Source organism: Lutzomyia longipalpis, chromosome 2 (assembly GCF_024334085.1).
Source record: "Lutzomyia longipalpis isolate SR_M1_2022 chromosome 2, ASM2433408v1".
Classification (NCBI taxonomy): Eukaryota; Metazoa; Arthropoda; class Insecta; order Diptera; family Psychodidae; genus Lutzomyia; species Lutzomyia longipalpis.
Window position 1 is genome coordinate 32,980,917 of NC_074708.1, and position 7,673 is coordinate 32,988,589.

The window sequence follows — 7,673 nt, forward strand, 5'->3', positions numbered from 1 at the left end:
AGTCAATCCGAAGAGCAACGCAATCGTCTGCAATCTTTCAGGAAGTCTCACGTTACATCTCTGGTGGCTGGCCATCATCCACAAAAGCCATCAAGTCAAGGGAAGTTGCAAAATTTTTTCATGTACGTGACTCTCTTTCGCTGATCAAAGGTTGTGTCTTTTTCAGGGACAGACTGGCAATTCCAGAGAGCTTCCGGCACAAAATCCTCCAGCAGCTCCACAAATCTCATCCTGGCATATCACGGATGAAGTCATTGGCTCGAGGATACATTTATTGGCCAGGTTTAGGCAAGGCCATTGAGTCAATAGTCCGGAACTGCACAGATTGCGCTCTCGCCAGCAAGTCCCCTGTCAAAGCACACCTTTGCCCGCATTCATCGCATCCCGTGGAACCTACACACAGGAATACAGAGAGGGAGGATGAGTACAAGAAACGTCACAATGCCAAGAAACGCTCCTTCAGGAAGGGGGAGGAGGTATTCGCAAAGAAGTACTTACCCGATGGGAAACTCAGCTGGACTCAAGGTATCGTCGTAGAACGTCGTGGGTTCGTCCAATACAACGTACGGCTCGCAAATGGCAACCTTATACGTGCACACGTCAGTCAGCTGATGCTCAGGTACACTGGCACACCTGAAGCACGCCCACGTCACCATTCTTTGCAAAACACCGACTCTATGGCTCCCTCTAGCACGTTTCTTCCACTACAAATTGGCACTACACACACTTCACCACCACCTGGACCATCGAATCCCTCTGTAGCAGGAAGTCCAACCCAGGAAACTCCAATTGTGTTGGGAAGTTCCGACGAGATTGTGGATTTGACAGAACAAGAGATTCCACAATGGTTCCCACCAAGAAGTTCCACAAATTCCACACAGCACGTCTACACCCGAGACACCAACCACACCGGTGCCCCACTCAACAGCCCGATCACCAATAGGACCGATGGGCCTTGAAGGATGTCGTGCCAACTCCTTCGAAGGGGGGAGGTGTAATATCGGCGTTCAAATCTCCCGCCGATATTCGATTCGGCACGCTTCCCCCAGACGCGCGCATCTTCCGGGAACGGGAGATTTCCAACCCCCCTGACGGTATAAATAACGATCACCGAACCATTGCTTCTCCACTTGAATTTCTCTCTCACTGACCTTTGTAAATTTCGTGAATTTTAAATAAATTGAATTAGAAGTTAAAGCCAAAGTAGAAGCCTAAATCTTTTATTGTGCGAACCTTCCAACGGCGACGAGGCTCCAATTATTGTATTAATTACAAATCATCTTCTAAAAAGGTAACGACACAACATAAACTAATCAATATTTTTCTGAAATAAAATTAAAAAATGGTAAAAAGGGAAAATAAACTATCTCATGTTTCCCTAAACAGCATCAAAAATCATATAGGTCACGAGTCTTATATTTTTTAGGTCATTCTGTAGGTTCTAAAGTAAAAAGCTTCCTAGAACCGTGTAAAGTTGAGACTTACTCTTCAGTTTAAAACACAATTTTATAAAAATAAACTCACGTTTAAGTCATGACTTAACTAATTAAAAAAAATCATAAATAACATGAGTTGTAAACTTATCATCTTTAACACTTACTTAGATTTAAACCTTAAATAACTTAGAAAACAGAACAATTTAAATAAACTTTAATGTGATCGTCGCAGCATAATGCCCCCTGACGCTTATTATTCACACGGACGGATCACCCATCGTGTCTTAACGAAGTGAACCAGCATTGCATTAAGCTTAGCTATGTATTAGTTGGGATTGAAGTAAATGCTGGCTCGAGTACTTGGTCGCTAAGCACGTCACAGGTAGGATGGCAGAGTATTGCAACACTTACGTGGAATTTTATTGACTTTTTTCTCCTCTTTTACTGAATGTCAGCAAATTGCACTACAAATTGTACCGACTCTCCGTGATGTTGACGGGATGAGCGACCACAGCATAGACCCCAAACATGTGGTACGATGTGAGACAAATAGATTTACATTACAAGAAGTTTTCAAGATGGTTAGGTGATTATCAGAGCGTGAACTTGTGAATCTCTTTCCACAGAAGTGATCACTTTCATCTTCCCATATGAGATAGGTAGAGGTATACCAAGCCCATGGGAGATCGACACAGTTCATGATGCAACATCTCATGCAATTCACATGGGTTGATCTTACTCGCAAATTTTACATTTGAATTGCAATCGGGAAGAGTCAATAGTCAAGGTCGGACATTTGGAAAACTCCATGGACAACATGGATCTTTTCAAAGGTGAAAAGGTTGAGCTCGAAGGCTTGGTTCAATGAACTAGAAGATTTAAAGGTTAAGGAAACGTAATTGTGGGAATGAAAGGTTTAAAAGTACATAGCTGGATTTTAGTTATTGCTGCAATATTATTGCGGGAATAAAATTGAAGAATTTCCTCTAAATGGCTGTAAAACTTTACATATAAATTTTAAGCTGCATCTCAACATTTTTCGCGATGCAATCAACTTTGGTTCAGATATTTATTTTTCTCATGAAACAAATTTTATATTTTGTTAAAAAAATTAATTATTTTTTGAAGAAAATCATCTTAAAAAAAATTAAAAATATGCTACGAAAAATAAATTAAAAATTCATCGTTAGACGTTACTTTTCTAACGTTTGATATTGTTTAATATTTTTTTCTATTTTTTAATTGTTTTAAAATCGTACTTTTAGCCCGAAATAAATTTCTTTTGACTACTAATGAAAAAACAACTGTCTCTAAGTTTTAAGAAGTATTTAGACACCAACATCAATTATTTTTTTCTCTAGTTACGCCCCTAGAAATCGCTATTTGATCTTAATAAGATTTAGGTCTCATTTCCCTGTTATTTCTTCACATTCAATTAAGTGAAAAAAAAAAGCTCAAATAAGAATTTCTCATAAAATCATTTTTAATATTGAAACAATTTTTTATAAAAATTATAACTTTTAAAAAATATACAATATTTGAGAATTCTAAAGTATAAAAAATAATATTAATCCTTAGCGTCTGTGTAAAATATAAATTAAATTCCAAAACCCTCCGTTGAACTAAAACTACCTACATGTACAAAAGCCACTACAACTCAAACTTTTCCCGTAAATTCCAAAGTAAAAGTACCTCGAGCTCTATACTTGCTTTGGACCTGCAAGTAGGTATATGCGATTATATACATACATAATATCCGTGGCTGTAAATTGATTTTATTGACATTAATTCATAGTGTAGAAGCCCCTTCTATTTATAGTTTGGTACAATATTGATTTTCTTTTGTACACCGCAAAGAGTTTTTGCTGCCGCACAAATGTCACAGTTCCGGCACGAGACGCGCTGTTCTAGAAGAAATAGGACAGCTCCGATGAGTGAGCATCGCACGAAAAATTCTATACAGCAAATTCACGTAGAATATTCATGGGGTGCACACAGGTATTGAGTTTTCTAGACACAATACCGCACCAATTCAAGTGACGAGGGTTTGACATAAAAACAATGGTATGTAACAACGTATTGATTAGTCGGATGAACAGCCTCAAGTGTGTATATCAATCTTACACAAGAAGATCTATTGTCTCAGAAAACATGAAACCGAGAAGACTTCTACTAAACCTATCTTTGTATTTTAGTTAACGTGGATGAATTTATAAATATTTGAACCAGTTTTTCTTTAATTAAATTATGATGAAGGATATTTTAAAACTGAAAAAGAATTAAATTAGCTGAAATATGTTACAAAAAATATATATTTTTTAATTTCTTTTTACAAATACTTGGAAAACTTCTTCACAATGTCCCAATCTCCCCTATTTTCTTGAGATAAATTAATGAAAATTATGTGAAAAGTTCTCAAAAGTAAAGATTTTCCCAGAAATTTTCTTTTCTTATTGGTAAGTTGTGATGTTCATAAATTCTCTTAAAAACTGTGTTGTCTCTAGAAACAGCGATATATAGATAAACTTTTGAGAGACACAGAAAAATTCTCAACTTCAGCCACTGTATTTTACTGGCCTACAAAAAACCAATCGAGTAATTTTTTAGCATCTTTTTGACACTCGAAAAAAAAAGTTTTTGCGTCATTAGCATAATTGCCGCAAATCTTGGTACACCGTAGCACGTTGCTCTTTTTCTATGCTACTACACCAGAACGTCTGAGAAAATAATAAAGCTTCCTCAGCATTGTGAAGATGATTTGGTATTGGAGTCTATTGTGGAGGGCAGGGCGGAGGGTATATCGCATTTGAGGTGCCATAAAACATTCACTCGATAGAATACTCTTTTATTGATGCGACGAGAAACGAAATTGAACTCCAAGAATTTTATGTGCCTTCGACGGACTCGATAGTTGTAAATGGTTGATCTGTCAATATTATCTATATACATAGCACACACATCTTCTCTACGTGAAGCCCTCCCCGAAAAAAAAAGCTCATCCAAATAGACTTCTTGACCCGAATTTTGTATGGAGTTGGGTGTAGCTGAAGAAAAAAAATCATCTGAGCTACCGTTCATTTCAAAATAGTAGCTTCTAGTCTTACTCTTAAGAGCTTCCAAAGGGAATATGTGTTCTTCATACTTTCCGGCGCCGAAAACCACAAAAATTTCCCGCTCTTTTATAAATTTTTAATTAAAAAGCAAAAATATACCAACACGAACGTCTTTCCATGTGTATTTTTCCATCGAATCCTTCCGCACATATGGGGCACATATAGTGGAATCAAGACACAATCAATATGTTTTATTTCTCCTCTTCTTGCATTAAATATCATGCATCATTAGGAACCATAGCAACACAACAAAACTGGTGGCCCTACACCACAATTGATTCTCTCCTATTGTTTCTCCACAATATTCCTTTATCGAATGGTGCCGTATGAATAGAAATTGCATAGTTACATTCTCCATACAAGAGGAACATAAGGAATATGCCACAACCAATTTGTGCTATTTATTACCCGCCTAAAAGGATAACTTTTTGCATTAAAAGACATTTTATTGGGGAGGAATTCATTGAAAAAGATATTTAACCTATTATTTTTATTGGTATCAATTTTTCAGAAAGAGTTTTATTTTAGAAAGTGTTCACATTTTAAACTATATATATCTATATGTATTTGTCACGAAAGAACTCAATATTAAAAATCTTAAAATAAAAAAAAAAGAATCACAGCTAAAAGGATTTTCTGTATGACTGACTGTGACAAATGAACCACTCCGACGCGGATATGCCGATCGTGAAGAAATTCAAAATGGAGGTAAAGGGAGCCAATACGAGATGTAAGTGCTATGTAGCATTCTGCCCCATTCTCTCATCATAGTTCCTTTAGAAAGTCTTCGAATTACACAAAAATAGACGTGAGTTCCTTTTCTGGACATCCACTTTTGGACAAAATTTTATCCTCAAGTTTTAATTTTACGAGAATTCAAATTTTTTATAGAGTTACTGAGAAAAATTGAAGAAACACAAAAAGAGAAATATTAGAACAAATAAAGCCTATGACCTAAAAATTCTTGTTTAATATTCTTATCCATGGATGATTTTGCTAATTACCGTGACCAATTTGACTTTTTTCAATCGCCACAAAATTAAAATCTTTAAAAAAAGCATGAAAAAAACATTTTCTTCTTGAGAGAAAATTAAGATCAAAGTTTTTAATCTTATTTAGGAATCTCGATTTTATCCAAAGGTTAATTATTAAATTTAAATCTTTATAATTTTCTAAAATTCATTTTATGGGTAACCCCAACGTATTAACGTTTTACTATGGGATTTCCGAATGTCTCATGCCAATGTTGCCAATTTCTATCCGCTTTACAACTTTATAGAAATTGCAATGAAAAGAGTGATAATGCCCCCGCCATAGTTATGAACTTTAATATTTCATAACGTGCAGGCCAATCAATGCGTTGTAATTTGATTTATTAGGTTAATTATGAGGTACGGATCTAAGAATAATTATTGAACATTTTTAATGTTTGACTTTTGGCAAAGTTTGAACTCGATCTGAGGAGGTAAAAAGGAGTTTAAAAAAATCTACCATTTTACAAAATTTGGTTATTTCTTTGTTGTTAAATAATACCAACAAACAATCATAATTCGTCAGTGAGTTATAAGATTCGCTGTGGTCCACCAACGCCACCAACTAATATTCCTTATCGCTTTAATGACTCATGTAGTGAACCAAAATTCTTTCTTAACTTTAGTTTTTTTTTAGCAGATAGTTAAAGGCTTCCAACACTTGAGCATATCAGTCAGTAAAGTGCAATAAGTTTTTTTTTCATTAGTTTATTGTAAATTCGCAAGTAGATACCTATTTTATTGTCGAATTATATTAAAAAGAATCGCAATTAGAATAAAATTGAAGTTTTCAGAATTCTGTGAAGTTTCACAATGGCCAATGGGGGTGGTGAGAAAATCTTGAAAACCTACGTGGAGTGGAGTGAAAAATTTGGAAAAATCAACGATCGTTTCGCAAGCTTCTACAACGAAAGCGTTCTTTCTGACGTAACTTTCATCGTTGGACCTGACAAAGAAATTGTGCGAGGTCATAAATTAGTTCTAATTGCATGCAGCTGGGAATTCTTCGTGGTGTTTTATCTCCTTAAATTGGACAATGAGATGCTAGATATCCCGGATATGCAATACAATAGTTTCGTTTGCTTTCTAGAATTCTGCTACAGAGGTAAAGTGGATCTGGATGGAAAAGATATGTGGGATGTCTTAAAGCTCGCCTATCGGTTCAATGTGAAGCAATTAATCGAAACTTGTGATGATTTTTTAAACAAAAACCTTAAGATCGGCACTTGCATTGATTATTACACGAAGGATACATTCTTGCATGCTCATTCAGAAATTAAGAAGAGAATTTTTGAAAAGATTGAGTCAGAATTTGCAACAATAACTAGTGATGAGAGGCTTTTGAAGTGTTTTCTTGATCTTCCCGCTGAAAAATTGCACAACATTGCAAAATCCGAAAATTTAACATGCGATGAAATTGTTGTATTTAGAAGCCTGATGAAATGGGCAGAGCATGCATGTACGAAAATGAAGTTTGATTGCTTTCCCAAAAATCTTCGGAAAATATTGGGGGAGATTTTATACGAAATTCGTTTCCCAATCATGAAACCGGAACAAATACTTGAAATCCAAGCAAATTATCCGGAACTATTGTCACCATTAGAGGTTTCTGCAATTGGCAAGTTTATGTTAAAAGAAAAAGATCATTGCCAAGGATTTAACTACAACGATAGACTAGGCCGTGAATGTTTTGTACGTTGTTTCGAAGGGAATCTTCGGTATTTAGATAAATTTACTAATCAGTTATCCATTGCTTTCATGTCAGAGCGGCCAAGGAAATTTGTTGGAGTTTGCTTCTATGATTTTCATAGGTTCCGACCGATACGACTTATTGAACCACATTTCTGTAAACTAAATAAAAAACTGGTTAATTGGACTTTAACGAGACTCGAGTCGGTAAGTCTCAGTAATCCATCTATTCTAATATCCCAATATAAGATACGTTTTCAAGAGAAACAAGATATAATTCCTCAGCAATGGTATGAATTGGAGTTACTATTTGACAAGAATTGTCCATTAATGACTTATACGAGCACTTTAAATTCTTACGACGAATTTAATAAAATACATTTAAAAAAAGGTTTTAACAACAT

General features: G+C 35.4%; 1 protein-coding gene across 1 annotated transcript in view; it reads right to left on the reverse strand.

Annotated features, from left to right (window-relative positions):
- LOC129790123 (WD repeat-containing protein 19) overlaps positions 1-7,673 on the reverse strand; it is an 829,031-nt gene that overhangs the window by 343,623 nt on the left and 477,735 nt on the right. The gene's annotated exons all lie outside the window — the stretch shown is intronic.